The following is an 18,804-nucleotide window of genomic DNA, read 5'->3' on the forward strand; positions in this document are numbered from 1 at the left end:
CTTTCTCGTTCCATCACAGACAGTGAAAACTTTGTCACGGATTGATTATCTGTTGTCATCCAGACTTACCACTTTCATTCCTCTGTGTGACCTCGGTTATAATAAATCCAGCTTCCTCCTCTGCACCATAGGGATAGGAGTAAATCCACCATTTTATCATCCATAAGTATGACAAAATCTAAAATTTCAGCTTTGGAAGGTATATTAAATAAAAGTAAGGGTAATTGGGTCCATCCATCCCTCAGAGTGATATTTATATTCTTTCTCTTACACCACCACCAGATAGTTATCTAAACGGACAGCTGACAACTGGGCAGTTCTCTGTGGTCTGCTTATTTACCACTAGCTTTCCTTTTACAAATCCCTTTCCTGTGATTTATGTCCTCTGAAATGAGACTGAGAAACAGGATCGTTGTTAAGTGTGTACATTTGACATAATACAAATAAAATGCTCCATTTTATTTTAAATTGTCTCCACTTTCCAAGACTCGATGCAAATGCCCCCTCCTCCAGGAAGTCTTCCCCATCTCTACTGCAGAAGCAATCTTTTGAACTTCCTCCATATTGTTCCCCCATATATGATGGTACTTTCCAGTTTCTTCCACACTTGTGGTAGGGTAAACTATGTGAAAATCTTGTTTCCTTTATTTGACTGCAAAGTCCTTGGTGTCAAGAATTATGTCTTTAAACGTTCACGTAAAGCCAAATGCATTTAGCAGAGTGTTCTGCAGGGAACAGATTTTTGGTAAATTGAGGGAAGAATGAAGCAACAGGAGAAAAAAGAAGTCTATTGCATACAGGAGAGGCCTTCCTGCATAGAAAAGACCTTTAAGGGAGTATTCAAGAGAACGGGAGGAAGCAGGAAAGAAGAGTAACCTGAATTAAAAGCCAACCCATCAACGAAAGGGATTATGTCTAAACAAGTAAGGAGTGGCAGGGAAGGGGGTGAGGGGTGGGGTGCCTGGGAACATGTTTATCTTTATGAGTGATACTTCATAAGCTGGCTTTGCCTCTTCCCTCACCTGTTGCTTTCAAGTCCACTTTCTGAATGAGTATTTGCTACCCTTAGAGAAGTCAGAGGTAGACATATGCAATGGCCACAGGCAAGCTTAAACTCTAACAAGACAGATTAATTCCTTCCCTAGAATGTAAGCACTACCTCTCTGAGAGCAATCAACTGACTGACTCTGAAGCTTTTCTCCACTGCAAATGTGGAGATTTGTTCCTACAACTAAATCACTGGAACATCTTGTTCAGCCAAAGCATTTCTTCTTCAAGGAAACCTATGCCAGTGCTCGGGATGCCAGGCTATTCCTCCCTAACCCAGGACGCCATCTTGACAAATCAACTTAGCCTGAGTCAGCAAGGGCGTTGGGCAAACCCTCTGTCTCTGATTGGATGAGAGGTCATGTCATTCTCACACTCAGACTACCCCTCCCAACTCCGCGCTTATTTTCCTTTGTCCCTAGCTTGATTTCAACCACTGAGCCCAACAGTCCAGGTCTGCCCCCCGCAAAGACTAGACTGGCCTCACAGAGCCAGCACCTCAAACTCAAGTCGTCCATAATGGAACCCTTCACCTCTTCACACACCAAGTATGCTTTTCCTCACGGTTTCATCAATGCTTGCTAAACATACCTACCTCCCAGGTCAGGAAGCCTCACAGAACTTTCTACTACCCAGCCCCCAAGGCTCTTTCTTTTCTGAGCCAACTCTGATGCTGGAATCTCCTTCCATCGTTGCTGCAAACTCCAGAGATGAAGCCACGTGTCCCCTCTTCATCCCAGGGTTCAAAGAAAACTGAATCCGTTTTCCTAGGTAGGGTTTTTTGGTTTTTGTTTTTAATTTTTTTTTAACGTTTCTGGTTCTTTTTTTTTCTTTTGAGAGAGAGAGAGACAGAATGTAGCAGGGGAGAGGTAGAGAGAAAGGGAGACGCAGAATCCGAAGCAGGCTCCAGGCTCCAAGCTGTCAACACAGAGCCTGATGTGGGGCTTGAACCCACAAACTGTGAGATCGTGACCTGAGCTGAAGTCGGTCGCTTAACCAACTAAGCCACCAGGCACCCCCCCGAGGAAGGGTTTTATAGTGACTCCCATGGCACAGGAAACATTAGTTCACTATAAATAAACAACGTATAGTTTATAGAATTCAAAAGGTCATAGACTGAAGGGGCTTCCAGCCTCTGTTTCCAAAGGCAGAGCTCCCCACACCTTACCTCTTCCCTTCCTTCTGGCCTGGCCTTCAGCTCAGGAGCATGCAATGCTCACAGAACAGCTAAGCTGCTCTCCATCAAGCTGGTGGTTTGTATTTCTAAGACTCTCTTGTTTCCGGGACTCTGTTTGACAAAAAAAAAACCAAAAAAAAACCAAAAAAAAAACCAACAACAAAAAACAAAAAACAAAAAACAAAAAACAAAATGATAACTTTCCTTTTTCTTAACATCTTTTTTTTTTTTAAAAAACCAACTAGTCTTAAAACTTTATAATAACTCCTCCCTCTTCCTCTCAGAATTGCAAGACTCTATCCTCTACCCTTTCCTTTCCATTCCCAGCTCATTGTCCTGGGTTAGGCCCTCTTAATAGTTTAATTAGTCTAGGCTATTGCTCTACCCTCTTAACTGGTCACCCAGTTTCTGATATCACTCTAAATGATACTTACCTCTAGCTCTTTTTTGTGGTGCCTCGGAGGCAGTAGGCAGCCTCACGATGAAGCTGAACATCTCTTTCCCAGCTACTGGCTGCCAGAAACTCATTGCAATGGACGATGAATGCAAACTTCATGCCATTATGAGAAGCGAATGGCCACAGAAGTTGCTGCTGATGCTTTAGGGGAAGAATGGAAGGGTTACGGGGTCTGCATCAGTGGTGGCAATGACAAGTCTTCCCCATGAAGCGGTGTCTTGACCCATGGCCGTGTCCGCTTACTGCGGAGTAAGGGGCATTCCTGCTACCGACCACGGAGGACTGGAGAAAGAAAGTGCAAATCTGTTCCAGGTTGCATTGTGGATGCCAGTCTCAGTGTTCTCAACTTGGTCATCGTGAAAAAAGGGGAGAAGGATATTCTTGGACTCACTGATACTACTGTGCCTCGTCGCCTGGGGCTCCAAAGAGCTAGCAGAATCCGCAAGCTTTTCAGTCTCTCGGAGGAAGATGATGTCCACCAGCATGTTGTGGGAAAGCCCCTAAACAAAGAAGGTAAGAAACCTCGAACCAAAGCCCCAAGATTCAGCATCTAGTTACTCCACGTGTCCTCCAACACAAACTTCGTTGGCGCATTGCTTTGAAGAAACAGCACATGAAGAAAAGGAAGAGGCTGCAGAAGATGCGAAGCTTTTGGCCAAGAGAATGAAGGAGGCCAAAGAAAAGCGCCAGGGACAGATTGCCAAGAGACAGAGGCTGTCTTCTCTGAGAGCTTCTACCTCAAAGTCTGAGTCCAGTCAAAAATGAGAGGGTTGTAAGAGGAACAAATAAATAAGATCAGACATCAAAAAATAAAAAATAAAAAATAAATAAATGATACTTGTAAAGCACATTTTGATCATGTCACTACTGTTCCCTCTTACTCCCCTACCCTCAACATTTTTAATAACTCTCTATTGCTCACAGAACAAAGACAAAATTACTTAGCATGGTATTCAAGACTTCCACGTTTGCTCCCCAACCTGCCAGTCTGGTCTTACATTCTCAGACTCTAAATTCCTGCCAGTGCAACAGGCTCTAAGATTTCAAACTCACCTCTGTCTGCAATGCATGTCTACCTGTTAAAATCCTGGCAGTCATCCACACAAAAATCTGCACACAGATGCTTTTGGCAGTTTTATTCATAATTGCCCAAACTTAGAAGCAACTAAGACGTTCTTCGGTGGGTGACTGGATAAATAAACTGGTGCATCCAGACAATGGAATATTATCCAGCACTAAAAATAAACAAGCTATCAAGCCATGAATAGCATGGAAGAAACTCAAATGCATGTTACTAAGTGAAAGAAGCCAATCTGAAAAGACTACACCCTGTATGATTCCAATTATACGGCATCCTCAAAAAGGCAAAACTTTGGAAACCATAAAAAGATCAGTGGTTGCCGAGGTGGCCGGGGAAGGAGAGGGATGAATGGGCAGAGCACGGAGGATTTTTAGGGCAGCAAAAGTACTCTGTGGCACTATAATGGTGGATACATGTTACACATGTTTCCTAGTCCACAGAATGTGCACACGAAGCATGAACCCTAATGCAAACTATGGACTTCGGGTGATTGTGATGTGTCGATGTACACGCAGATTCATTGACTGTAACAAATGCACCACACTGGGGTGCACTGTTGATGATGGGAGAAGCTGTGCATGTGAAGGCATAGGCATATATAGGAACTCCTTGTACCTTCCTTTCAATTTTGCCGTGAGCCTAACTCTGCTCTTAAAAAAATAGTCTGTGAAAAGAAACAAGGAAAAAAAAAAAAAACCCTCCAGCTATCTTTCAAGGCTCAGATAAAATGATACCTGCTACACCTGCTACCTTCCTAACTTTTCCCTGCCTGAAATGTTTCCCTGGACTCTGGGTCCACCACACTTCCATACACATGTCCCTGGGCACTTTTTACCTCTCACTTAGTAACTGGTGCACGCATTCCATCTCCTCTTTCAAACGCAATAAAACTCTATAAGGTCAAGAAAAGTGCCATTGATTTTTATACCCTTTTCAGTGCCTCACACATTCCCTTACATAAACTTACTTAATAAAATATTTGTTAAATCCATTGATATGCTAGTGGTGATGTTAGTCAACAACTTTTTACAGGTAGATAGCTTCAACTTCAACTTGCAACCTTTTTGAATTTATATACGTTCTGCCAGGAAATTATGTGAATCATTTCTTACACAATCATGCTCTCAGTCCAGAGGTTAATCCATATGGGGATGAACTTTAGTTACAAATCCAAGTGAGTTCTATTCCAGAAAACTGTGTAATGCCTACTCAACACTGTACATAAGAACCGACTCTTTTGTATTCCTTGTGAGTCAGGGGAGGAAAGGAAACTGGGTGGGTGAGGAACGTATTCAAGGTCCCTAGCAAATGAGGGCAGAGATTAGATTTAGAACATTGCAAGGTTTAGGGAAATGTTTGTATTCAGTCCCTGGGGTATGGTTCTCTGAGCAGTTGGTGAGTCATCCATGAAGGTGCTGATTAATACACAATGAGATTTGACCAGCATCGCACACGCAATGCCAAAGAAAGCCATCTTGTGGACAGATGGCCGGCCTGTTAGTATGGTATGCAGAAGGGTGAGTTCTGGCCCAGCAGCCAGGATGGCTGGGTTTTAGCTGGTCCTGCCCACTGTGCATCCTCAAGGGACTCATCCACTCATCTGTTTAAGCCTCATTGCCACCTCCGAATAGTGATAAGCACATCAAACTTAGGGAACCATAAGGCCCTTTCTAGCTCTAAAGCTGTGATTTGGAGAAATTCATTCACTCAATGAGTAGACCTTCTGAGCAAGTGCCTTTGTTGCACCCCTAGGAAGTAAAAAAGAGCCTGAAGCCCAAATGGGAAGGGAAAAACTAACACATCTGAAAATAAAAATTAACATCCAAGTTGGGAGTAGAATAGGGAAGGAATAAAATAAGGCCAACTCATGGAGAGTCTGGGGAGTCAGGCTGTGAAATCCCACCTTGACACAGGAGAGGGAGAAGAGGAAGGAGAAAGAACAGAGAATATTGGACTTTGGATTTTTTTTTATTTTTTTTTAATTTTTTTTCAACGTTTATTTATTTTTGGGACAGGGAGAGACAGAGCATGAACGGGGGAGGGGCAGAGAGAGAGGGAGACACAGAATCGGAAACAGGCTCCAGGCTCTGAGCCATCAGCCCAGAGCCCGACGCGGGGCTCGAACTCACGGACCGCGAGATCGTGACCTGGCTGAAGTCAGACGCTTAACCGACTGCGCCACCCAGGCGCCCCTGGACTTTGGATTTTATAGAACCTCCCTTTTGTCATCTGAGCCTCGTAGTACCCTGAGAGTTGTATGAGATACAGGGACAGAGCAGGCTCATCTAGACATGAATAAAATATTTTAGGACCCCCCCCTCGCCCCTAACAATAATGTCCTGGCTACAAATCTTGATAGGGGATAGATTCTACGTCCCTTTCTGGACCATTAGACATTCTGGACCATCCTGAAACTCATCCTGACTTTTCACTAGTGCTGGTTTCACACTGCACCTCCCCAGATTCCAGCAGATCAAGAACCTAAAATGAGAGAATTAAATGCTTGTTAGACTCTTTATTTTTTAAGTTCTATTTTATTTTTGAGAGGGTAGGAGCAAGAGAGCATGTGCATGAGCACAGAGGGAGAGGGAGAATCCCAAGGAGGCTCAGAGCTGTCAGCGCAGTGTGAGGTCATGACCTGAACCGAAATCAAGAGTCAGACACTCAACTGCCTGAGTCACCCAGGCGTTCCTGAAGTTCATTGCTTCTTTCCACTACCCTGACACAGGGGCATGATATGATAACAATGCTGTTTTTGAAAGAGAAGTCAGGCTGCCATTGGTAAGAATGATGAGCACTGGGAAGAGGAGGGAGACAAAAATGTGACCAGTTAGCAGGGGCAGCAATTCATAAGGGCCAGGGAAGGGTCTTGGTGATACATTCAATACAGAGGATGAAGGAAGAAATCATATTCAGATTCCATTGTTATCTATTGAGCATTTATTAGATTTCTAATTGTATACTTGGGTGCTTTGACACGCCCATTGAATATGGACTTTAGAACAACCATGCAGAGGTACGTTTTATAAGAGTCATTGAGAGAACCACCTGTGGTCTCTGGCTAACAGGTGCTAGTGTGGAATTTGAATCTAGCTGTCCTAACTCCCAGTCCCATGTTTTCTTCATGACATTATGGATCTAGAGACGTGGCATTTACATCTGTGTGTCACATTTGCACAGGGGCCGTGCTAATCTCTGTATCATTCCAATTTTAGTATGTGTGCTGCTGAAGCCAGCACTAGAGATGTGGCATTTGCAGTTGGAAGGAGTGGCTCACAGAGGGTTTGATTTTTGGACCCACAAATAGGAGTCATAGTGAGACATCCATCCAGTTGGAGATGTTCTGTACTGACCTGGCTCAGTCTTGCCTTCCACCCTAACTCATAAACACAGTCTCTCCACGGGCCTGTGACCTTCAGTGCGTTTCTCCTCCTGGATCGCGCTGATCCTACTGTCTCTGACAAATGCTCCACTCCACATCCCACTTTCTGCCTGTGACTCCCCAGTCCCCCAGGTTTCCAGTTCTCTTACTCCCATTACAAATGCCTTTGACTTTTTGGAAACATCGGCCTCTTGATCTGTTTCTTTTCTTCCAACCTTTTATTACTTCCTCCAGGTTTCTCCATCTCCCCAAATGACCCTAGACTCCATGGCCGATCCTCTAGATCCTGCTCTTACCAGCACCTTTGATTCCCTTGCACCCCATCCCTCTGTAGCATCTCTCTGACAACAGCCCAAGCTTAGCTTAATGTTGTAATCCACCTTCATGCTGACCTAATTGCCGGAAAACAATTTCTCGGTCTTGCAGAGAATACTGTGATCTCCAACGTCAACTGGGCCCTCAGTACCCCGCTCAATCCTTTCCCTGCCTAGGCCCCTCTCTGTTGCCTCCTACCTCATAGAGAAAACCCCCAGATCACCACGCATGCTCTCCCCATCGCCCTGCTATCTGTAAATGTATCAGTACATACCCCTCCTCCCTGCTTGCCCTCCCACAACAGAAAATCAGCCATCCCTTCTGCCCAAGGCCAGGTCCCAGCCTCTGCTGCTCCCTCAGGACTCTGCTTCTTCACAGCACCATATGTCACTTCTCCAACTCTGCTGGCCCCTTTCAGCTTCTAAACCTTCTCCCAATCTCCTCCTTGACCTCCTTGACCTCACCATCGTCTTAGCCTTTGTCCAACTTCTCTTCCCCTGCTTGTCCAAACTTCTCAGAGGAGTCAGTCTCTACATCCTTACCTCGCACTTGCTCCTCAACCCACTGGATTCTGACTTCCACATCCAACTAGCTAATAAAACTACATTCCTATAGAGCTTAAATGCCCTCCTAATTGGTACATATAATTTTAATTTTCCTGGACCTCTCTGCTCAACTGAGCCACCCAGGTGCCCCTGTCTTAACCATTTTTAAGGGTAAGTTCAAGAGTGTTAAGTATATTCACATTGTTAGGTAACCATCTTACAAAATTGAACCTCTGTACCCACTGAACAAGTCTACAATCTCCTCCGTCCCTAGAAGACACCTTCCACTTTCCATGAGTTTGACTACTCTAGATGCCTCTTGTCTTTTTGTGACTAGCTTATTTCACTTAGCATAATGTCCTCAAGGTTCATCCATGCTGTCGCATGTGTCCGAATTTCCTTCCTTGCTAAACTGAATTGTATTCCACTGTATGGACAGACCACATTTTGTTTATCCATTCATATGTTAATGGACATCTGGGTTGCTTCCACCTTTAACTAATTGTGTGCTATGGACATAGGTGTACAAATACCTCTTTGGGACCCTGTTTTCGTCTCTTTCACATACCTGCACAGGAGCAGTATTGCTGGATCATATCATCTCCTCCATTTTTTAAAGTTTATCATTTCTTCCTTCCTGAAGCTCTCTGCTACACTGTTTCCATGAGACACTGTCCTCACTCTCACTCTCCATTCTTTTTGTGGCCTTCCTTCTCCTTCCTTCCCCATCTCCTTTGAGACCCTTTCAGGGTCTCCCTGTATCCATTTAGAAAAACAAAAACCACCTTTCAAAGACAGAGTGTTCGATAGAGATTGTTGGTTCCACAAACACTGGAAAGCTGAAAGAATAAGAAGGGGAATGGTGGGGTCCAGCATTCTGCCCAAGTCAGCAACAGAGGGATCAGTAATTCCCACTTGCACCAAATGGCTGAGGAACAAAGGAAGAGGTGAGGTTGTCCTTCACCACCAAGGCTGGGGGCCAGAAGTTCTCGGAAACCCCTGCTCTGTGGCGTGGTACTCAGACCCTTGTCTGTGCTGCTCAGCTGACTGATGCTAGTAGCTCTGAGTGAGGCACCTCGGCTGGGGCTGGGAGTGAATGAAGAAGGCTGAAACTGGCACTGTGGCCGTCCTCTGGGACTTTTGTGACTTGGGTGACTGCGATAACAATTAGAAGCAGGAAGAAAGTCCATTCTGCTTCTTCATGCCTTCCTTTTCCCTTTAGTGGCTCTACAGGCAGAAGTCAGTGGGAATTCATCTGGCAAGGAAGGCTGGCCGTAGCCCGGAAGCACAGTAGAAGGGTGAACGGGGAGCTGAGAGACGGTGCACAAATAAATGACTAGCCTGGGGCTCTAACCTGGGTCCATTGTACTCACTAAGTATACTTCCTAAGTGGCCTAAGCTTTCTAGGTGTAAGCTCTCCCAGTTGCCATGGCTACTTGCGTGTAGGGACATCCAGACCCACCCATCCGATGCTCACCTCTATACTGTACAGAACTTCAGATGCATTGCTTCTTCAGTGGCCTTCCAGAAATCTCCACCCTTGTGGCTTTTGAATTAAACAGGCTAAAAACTGGACTTATTGTCTTTCCTCCTCGGTCTGCTTCTACTCCTCTGTTCTCTGTCTCAGCTGGTGGCCCCACCTATGCCAGTGAGCTTCTCCAGAAGCCTGGGGGGGGGGGGTCCCTCTCAATTGGCTGGCTCCTTAGCCCCCCTGCCCTCTGCTCCATCTGTACCACTGTCCCAGCTCAGGCCTTCACTCAGTCCACCTGTTCACTCCACAACCTCCCCAGTGTTCGGCTGGGCTTTCTTCTTGCTTGGCTGACATACACACAGCTGCCTAAGTGATGGCTTCAAAAGCCCAAAATGGCCACGTCTCTCCCTTTCTTAAATAAAACTGTTTGTTAACTCACTATAGTCCTTCCCTGGTCTGGCCTTGCCTTCTCTCCAGCATCATCTCTTGCCCCTCTCAACCCTGTCGCCCACTCTAGCAATTCTGAATTGCCTGCGCTATGCTATTTCTCCCATTCTGTTCCCTCTGCCTGGAAAAGCTTTCCTCCTCCACACTACCTCTGAGCTAACCCTACTCATCCTTTCAAACCCAGGTCAGATGCACCCCTCCTGCCCTGATAATCCTCCCCAACATGGAGATAAAAAATACTTATGTCACAAGATATGGCAAGCTGTGAGGCATGCAGAGTGGTATCTCCAGACAGCACCAGGGTCATAGCCACAGCTACCACTAGACTCCTTAATGGCCCGGTCCTGCTTCCTGGCCACATGCCACTTAGGCCCCCAACATCCCAGCACTTCTAGGCCATTGTCCCTCTACCTTCTTGTAAAAGCAGCTCCTCCTGTGAAGTTTCTATCTATACCTCTCCCTCACCACCGACATCCAATCACCAGGCCCCATAGTTTCTGCCTCCTACACATTTCTCAAATACGTCTGCTTCTCCCCATCTCTATTGTGGCCCCTGAGACCAAGCCATCCCTAACTTCCATCTAGGACGTGGCTATAGATTCTCTCCTCATTGGCTCCTGCCCCCTCTCCAGTCTATTATTCCTCTGTAGCCAAACTGACCTTTTCTGAATGGAAATTTGATCTTGTCAGCTACCAATTTAAAAACTGTTGGATTATTGGCCTTTTTTTTTTTAAGATAAAGACTAAACTATTTAACTGCAAGGCCCTGCAAATCACCGTGTGTCTACCCCTCTCAGCGCATCATCTTAGCCCTTTGGCAAAGCCCTTTGGCAAATTCAATCAGCCCTTTGGCAAATTCTCCTTCCTCTGAGTCATCATATACCTGACTACTCTTTCCTCACTTTGCCTATTTTCTACTCAGCTTCAAGCCTCATTGAAGTCTAGCTTAAGTGTCAGCTCAGGAAAGCCCTCGTCAATTTCTCAGTTTACTAGATCTCTCTATTAAACGCTCTCTGGCATTTTGTGCTTACCTCTTAGTAGCACCTGTCGCAATTGTAAAATTGCATGACCCATTTAATGTCTCTTTCTCCCACTTGGTAAGACTGTAGGCTCCATGAAGACAAGGACCAGGCTTGCCTTGCTCATTCTTACAGTCTTAGTACCTGGCTTTATTACTGATGCATAGTAGGCCCTTGCTACTATTTGTTGATTTAATGAATGTGAATGTTTGCTGAATTAAAATGAATAAGTTCCCTCACCCCAATCCCAGATGGGGTAGGTGTCTCTTCTCTGCAACCCCGTTATACACTGTAATGCGCATTTCTATTATTGCACTGACATAAGTATCTGTACAGGTGTCTGCTCCCACCTCTCTTCATTCTTCAGTCTTTCACCTGTTACCCACTCGGCCTCCTGAACACTCCCTCAGGGTAGAGACAATTAATTAATCAAGTGTTCATTTGAAAGCAAGTAGGCCCTCTAAAAGTGTTTCCTGAGTGAATGGAAGCTTGGGGAAGAAAGGCTAGGATCAAAGGTGAAAATTCACAGCAGAGGACACAGATACCATCACAGTGGATTGGTTTAGCTTTGAACCTCAGGGATCACCCTTCATAACGCGGCAGCAGGAAGAAGAGACAGCAAAGGTGAGGCCAACGATCCAGAGTATTATGCCCAAGAAGTCAAAGGAAGTGTTTCAAGAAGGAAGGGAAGGCCAGTTGGGTCAAATTTTGCCGAAACAATAAGGAAGTTGAGGACTAAAAAAAAAAAAAAAAGTTTGAATTTCACCGAAAAAAAAAAGAGGATGTTTTGCACAGTTTTAATAAAGTTATGGAGAAGGAAGCCAGACTATAGGCTATAAGGAAGGGACTGGTTTCACAGGAGAGAGCAGAGCTGCAGGCTGTTTGTTAAAGGGCTTACCACCTTGGAGGCAAGTCAAGCTCTCCCATTTGGACAGAGTAAAATGAGCTCCAGAATGTTCCTTCTCACATTTTCTTCTCACTTCTCCTTTCCTCCCTAATAAGTACACACTGGGCTGAATTCATGACTGAACAGTTTGATTTCCCTTTTCTCATTGTTGGCATGTTTTTTGAATGTTATTTTCACAGCTGGCATGAAATAAAATTCTATTCCTTTTCCACACTTACGTAAGGATGACAGTTGCTTTTCATATTTTCTTCAGAAAATGTGAGTGAAATATAAAAATACGACACGTCGCTCTCTCCGCCATCTTGGAACCTGTGGAGGTGTGCGGGGGGCAGGACTCCTGAAATGACAAATATGTCTGGAAGGCTGTGGTCCAAAGCCATTTTTGCTGGCTATAAATTGGAGTCTCTGGAACCAGAGGGAGCACACAGCTCTTCTTAAAATTGAAGGTGTTTATGTTCTAAATGACACTGGATTCTATCTAGGCAAGAGATGGGCTTGTGTGTACAAAGCAAAGAACAGCACAGTGACTCCTGGTGGTGAACTGAATAAAACCAGAGTAATCTGGAGAAAAGTAGCTAGTGCTCATGGAAACAGTGGGATGGTCCCAGCCCAGTTCTGAAGCAACCTTCCTGCTAAAGCCACTGGCCACAGAATCCGTGTGATGCTGTACACCTCAAGGATTTAAACTAACTGAAAAATAAATTAATAAGGGTGCAGAGTTGTTCTCTTGTGTTTTTGTTTAAAAAAATGAACAAGTCATTTTTCTTCACAAAAGGAACTCGGATACATTCTTCTACCAAGAAAAAAATTGTAAAATGCATTTAAAAAAGTCATCACGGTAGGCTTTCAAAAATATATTCTAGAGCAATTACTCCAAGAGTAAGAATGTCAGTAATAAAATTACTTCCTTAATGTGTCTCACAATGTGTGCCTCTAGCACAAGGAAAGACGTGAACAAATTCCTCTTAACAAGGGATAGTAGATGATAAGGGGAGTTTTCTAAGTCATCAACTTTGGATGCTGAAATCCAAACTGGATTCTGTGAAATCCAACTGGAAATGTGGCCAGTTTTCAACTTGAAGGCACCCTCTGCAATACTGACCAGGCAAACCCACATTTGTTTCACCAGGCCACCAGAATGCCCGGGTAACACTGTCCCAAGGAACACTCAATAAATTGAAAGGCAGTAGAATTTACTGAAAGTCACAAAAGACCTGTTGACAGGGAATGTCTCCACATATCCTTGAAACTGGAGATCTGACAAAAGAAACTGCTACAGGAAACTGTTTCCCGGTATCAGAAGTTGAACTCATAAATTGCTGACTGATAGAAGGAAGTTCTGAGCTAAACTGAGATCAAAACAGCCCAGTACACAGGGTTCTTAGCCACACGTGGTAGGTGAACTTGGATTGAGAAAAGTATACTTATCTTCGCTATCTCTTCACTGGAATTTAGCATTTTGTTTGTGGATGAAGACGACAAACTGCCAGGATTAACAGAAACCACAGATTTCTCATATCACCTTACAGCTGTTGCAGATACTTTGAAATATCATTTATATTCATCATTACTAGTTATTAGACCCACCTTTAGATTTTTATTTAATGTATTATAAAGTAGCATATGTATTATTATACCAGAAATTTGGGGATAAAAAGTATTTTGAGGGGTACTTAGGTGACTCAGTTAAGTATCTGACTCTTGATTCTGGCTCAGGTCATGATCTCATGGTGACATTGAGACCCAATTCAGGCTCTGCACTGATAGCATGGAACCTGCTTGGGATTCTCTCTCTCCCTCTCTGCCCCTCCCTCGCTCGCTCTCTCTCAAAATAAATGTTTTTTAAAAAAGAAATAAATATTTCTAAAAAAATCCAGGTATAATTTTTGGAAGGTTGTGTCATTCTGGACTAACCTCTTATTCTATATTCTTCTGTGTGATATAATTTTGGTTCAAGTATAATGAAGGAAAGACATTCTACTTCACTTTGGATGCCTATTAAAGCAGAATGCTCTAGGGCGTCTGGGTGGTTAAATGTCTGACTCTTGATTTCAGCTCAGGTCGCAATCTCACAGTTCATGAAATCTAGCCCTGAGTCGGGCCCTGGGCCAACGTGGATCCTGCTTGGGATTCTCTCTCTCTCCCTCTCTTTCTGCCCCTCTCCTGCTTACGCGCACACACACTCTCTCTGTCACTCTTTCTCAAAATAAATAAACTAATTAATTAAAAAAAACCCAGAATGCTCCAATTAATTGCTGAAATTGGTGCAGACCCCAAGATGATCAAATTCTAATATGAACCATCAGTATTGAGTCAAACCTCCGGGGAGGTGTTGGGTTCCCCAGACATTCATGAGATAGCCAGTGACCATGGTAAGGCTATCTGGAAGAATTCCCAGCCCAGGAGTGCAGCTTGGTGTGGAGGGTGACTCACTTTTGAGAAACATTTCAGAATGCTAACAAGTCTAAAGCAAACAGTAATGGAAGGAAAGGCATGCCTAGGAGATTTCTTTTATGGTTAGACCACATCTTATTGATCTAACAGATATGACATATTTAATTTAACAACATCAAAGCTGTTTTTAGGATTCTGATATCTCTTGTGCCAAAGAACCCACCATTTATTGCTTAGTAGTAACCTATATTGACTAGGATTAGGAGTAAAATAACTTAAGCCCAAGTTATTAATTCATGTTTTTTCTTAAATTACTATTATCTATTATAGCTACTCTTTTGGCCACAGAAATCTTGAAAACTTTATAGAAAAGTGTCCCTGTAATGCCTCCAAGAGATAGAATCTCAGAGGTACCTTTTCATCCCCTGTAGTCTAAGAACCATGAAGCATGTGGGGTCTATTAAGGACTGCATGTAAAGTTATGCTCAAGATACCGGGAACATTTTTTTAATAATAAAGGCAAACATTTCTGGGATTTTTTTCCCTGACATCAGCCAGAGACTTTGCATACATTCTATTTGGTGCAAATGTTCTACCTGGTGCCTAGATCATAACTACACATCTGATGAATGAACAATAAAATCGTACTGCTTGTGGTTTAAGCATAACATATTCTCATTGTGGGAAGGAAAGAACTGCTTTTGCCTTGGCACAGCAACTTCTTGAAGGTAAAGAAAGTGTCATGGGTTTCTCATTATCCCATATCTAGATATAAAAATTCATTCACAGCAGCATGAGTTCACAGAATCTAGAACTTCAGGGGTCCTCCATGCTTCCCAAATGCTAATGTGCATGACCATGTTGGATTCTGATGCAGTAGGTCTGGGGTGGGGATATAGATTTCATTTTTCTAACAATCTTTCGATGCCAATCTAGCCGCTCCTCCAGTCCTCTCTTAAGGGCTTATTAGATAATCATGAAGAGAGACTAGGATTTAGAATGAATAACACCAAACAACCAGGAGAATTTTAGAGGTGGCATTAGTAAGACTGAATCACCTTCATAAAAGAAGGAAGATATTGGGGCACCTGGGTGGCTCAGTCGGTTAAGTGTCTGACTTCAGTTCAGGTCATGATCTTGTGGTTCATGAGTTTGAGTCCCGTGTCAGGCTCTGTGCTGACGGAAGGAAGAAAGAAAGAAAGAAAGAAAGAGAAAGAAAGAAGGTTGTGCCACAATGACGTGATGCTAGCAAATTTAACTTTACTCTCTTCAGGTTACCTAAGTTCTAGATAAAAATCAAGAGGTAAAATATTATCCACAAACACCAAAGTGTTATTTTTCTTTAAGGAGTAGAGGTTCTTCTATTGTTAATAAGCCTATGATATTACCTTCTTTGTGCTTCACAAAGGTTTCTAGAACTCTCCTTAAGAATATTTTGGTAATGAAGGTATGGCTTATTATGGTATTAATTACTGCTTAGTTACAGTAGTAGTTTAGTCTTTTAGATATGCTGAAAAGTTACATTATTTTAATTATATAAAAAATGGTTAGTACTTTTTTAAGTGGCAATTACCATCATTGGCACTTCATTGTATTTTATTTAAAAAACATTTAATGTTTATTTTTGAGAGAGAGAGAACATGTGCAGGGAAGGGGCAAAGAGGGAGACAGCAGAAGATCTGAAGTGGGCACCAATGCGGGGCTGGAACTCACAAGCTGTGAACTGCAAGATCATGACCTGATCTGTAGGATGTCCAACAGAATGAGCCACCCAGGTGCCCTAGTACTTCATTGTACTTTAAAACACATTGTTTTGGGGGCTCTTGGGTAGCTCAGTCAGTTAAGCCTTTGACTTCAGCTCAGGTTATATCTCATGGCTCATGGTTTCGAGCCCTGCATCGGGCTGTGTGCTGACAGCTCAGAGCCTGGAGCCTGCTTTGGATTCTGTGTCTCCCTCACTCTTTGCCCCTCCCCTGCTCATGCTCTCTCTCTCTCTCAGGAATCAATAAACATTTAAAAAAAAACCCACATTTTTTTTTAATGATAGTACCTACACCAAATGCCTTTCTTTCTTTCTTCTTTCTTTCTTTCTTTCTTCTTTCTTTCTTTCTTTCTTTCCTTCTTTATTTCTTTTCTTTCTTTTTAACATCAAATGCTTTTATGTCTCACTTCCAAACCAGGCTGACTGGACACAAATGCCTTTAGATATACAGTTTACTTTCTCTTTTATTTTTAAAGAGTTTGCATTTTTAATGACCCTAATTTATTGAAGGATAATTCCCAGTGGTGCAGTCAGCATTCATTATTAATGTTTTCTATTCTAAGGCAGATGGAGTTGTGTAAATCTAAACACATGATTAGCACAATCTATCTACTTTTGGTATAGATGATGTGCCAACCTAAAACCAATGACCCTACTACATATATTCTCATTATAAGGAGAATAACCTTCCATAATTCTCTGAAAACTCAATAATATGGATTTTCCTTAAGGAAACACACTTGGTGCTTAGATGAAATAAAGCTACTCTATTTTCATGGCAACTGGTACAGAAGTTTCTCTAAGCATCTTCCTTTAATTTTTAGGAAGATGGGCAAGAGTGTGCCCATCTTGAGATAACTGGCATACCTTCCACTTTAAGCTGCCTATTGAAGGGTTTTTAGGGAAGTCGCCTGGTCAAGTGTGTCCTGGAAGCCTGCCCCTTTAAGGCTCCTCCTACTTCACAAGTGGACTAGCTAACATGAAGACAAACTGAAATAGCAGCTTCAGCTCACAACAGTGCAAGACTTATACAAACTTATCCATACCTATGCCCTTCCCTTAGTTTAGTGACCAAACCCTATACCTATTTCTTCCTCCTACTTCCCTGTTAATTTGGGCCTTGGCACTTTGTTTTACCAGATGTCCTGCTTTGTAATCCATCCTTTCTGGAAGAGCTTGTACCTTCTTTCTAGGCTTGTATTGTCTGCACGGTCATTTTGACAACTCTACAGGGCCCAGTGAGCTATACTCTGGACAGTCAGGAATGGTCCCTCACTTTTTCTAAGAGGTCCAGTGGAGGTTACCAAGGAAGAAGCCTAAAATGAAGGTACTGGATCTTCAACAGGGGGCATTTACTCCAAAAGAAACAGCAATGCACAATGCAAAAGGTTTATTTTGTATTGGTTGGGGTAGAGATAAAATTCATGCATTGAAGTGTATAAGTACCTCACTCAGGTGTGATGAATTTTAACATATGTACACATATGTAGTCATCGTCCAGACTGAGATATAGAATGTTCCCTTGTCTCTTTTCAGCCAACCCCCCATTAAAGCTAACCACTTGATTGACTTCTAGCATCAAAAATTTCTCCTTAAAAGCTAAGTTCTTATAACTTACCCTATCAGTCATTTCTGTGCTCACAGCGCCAAGTAAAATTTAGCTTGAGTATTATAATAAGCAATATTTAAGTAATAAATTATCTGCTTAATTCCAGCAAAAATGAAATTGAGGACTATACATAGCCTTCCCCTAATTTATTGTACCATAAGGATTGCACTTCTGGATCATACAAACAGATGAAGCCCTTGGAGCCAACTTGAGAACTTAGAAAATCCTGGATTTGAGAAGACATTAAAGGAACATATCCTATAAGTTCTATATTACCTTCAGTGAGATCTGGGGCACTCAGTCCATATGACTGAAAACAGATATGTGGAAAATCTATTATTATCATTACTACTACTACTGCTCCTACTACTTTAGATTTGATATCCTCAATTTGAGTTATGAGCTATCTTTTTTTGATTTATGAACTATTCTAAAGAAAGAAGTATATAACTAAGATACTATGGCAAGGAACACGATTTTCGTGCATGTTAATAGTAATTGTTAGTAATTATTTTTAGCTCCAAACAACAGAAAACCCTATTTGAGTTGATTTATACAAACAGAGGCTTATTTTTCACAAAGTAAGAAATATGGGGCTAGGAACCATGGTGGAATGTGGCTCAATAATACTCTCAGGGATCCAAGTTCTTTAATCCTGCCAATACCCTTAGAGGGTAAGCCTTCATCCATTCGTTTGTCATCTTATGGTGCAATGATGACTGCCACGCCTCCAAACATTTCTGGTAAGAAGTGGAATGAAGCAAAAAAGCCAAAGGCATATACCAGTCGAGCTTATTTTTTAAACGGCTTTCCAGAAGTCTCACCCAGCAGCTTCCATGTATGTGACTCTAACAGGGTCCTCTTGGACTAGTACTATACAACAGAAATATATGCAGGTCACAAATGGGACCTACATATATAATTTTACATTTTCTAGTAGTCACATGAAAAAGGTAAAAAGAGAGGAAAGTAATTTTAATAATAAATTCATTTAACCAAAATTCTCCAAAGATTTTGACGTGTGATTAATATTTTAAAAAATCAAGAGGGGTGCCTGGGTGGCTCAGTCAGTTAAGCGTCTGACTCTTGGTTTCAGCTCATGTCATGATCTCGTGGTTCGTGGGTTCCAGGCCCATGTGCTGTCAGCACAGAGTCTGCTTGGGATTCTCTCTCACACCGTCTCTTTCTCTC

The 18,804-nt window shown here is 42.8% G+C and overlaps 3 pseudogenes; 2 read left to right on the forward strand and 1 right to left on the reverse strand.

Moving 5' to 3' along the window:
• Nucleotides 1-2,705: 2,705 nt before the first annotated feature.
• LOC125149413 (40S ribosomal protein S6-like) lies at nucleotides 2,706-3,491 on the forward strand (annotated as a pseudogene).
• Nucleotides 3,492-6,902: 3,411 nt separating this feature from the next.
• Nucleotides 6,903-7,001, reverse strand: LOC125149720 (uncharacterized; annotated as a pseudogene).
• Nucleotides 7,002-12,199: 5,198 nt separating this feature from the next.
• Nucleotides 12,200-12,533, forward strand: LOC125149518 (60S ribosomal protein L35a-like; annotated as a pseudogene).
• Nucleotides 12,534-18,804: the final 6,271 nt, after the last annotated feature.

Source organism: Prionailurus viverrinus, chromosome D3, assembly GCF_022837055.1.
Source record: "Prionailurus viverrinus isolate Anna chromosome D3, UM_Priviv_1.0, whole genome shotgun sequence".
In the NCBI taxonomy this organism is placed as follows: domain Eukaryota; kingdom Metazoa; phylum Chordata; class Mammalia; order Carnivora; family Felidae; genus Prionailurus; species Prionailurus viverrinus.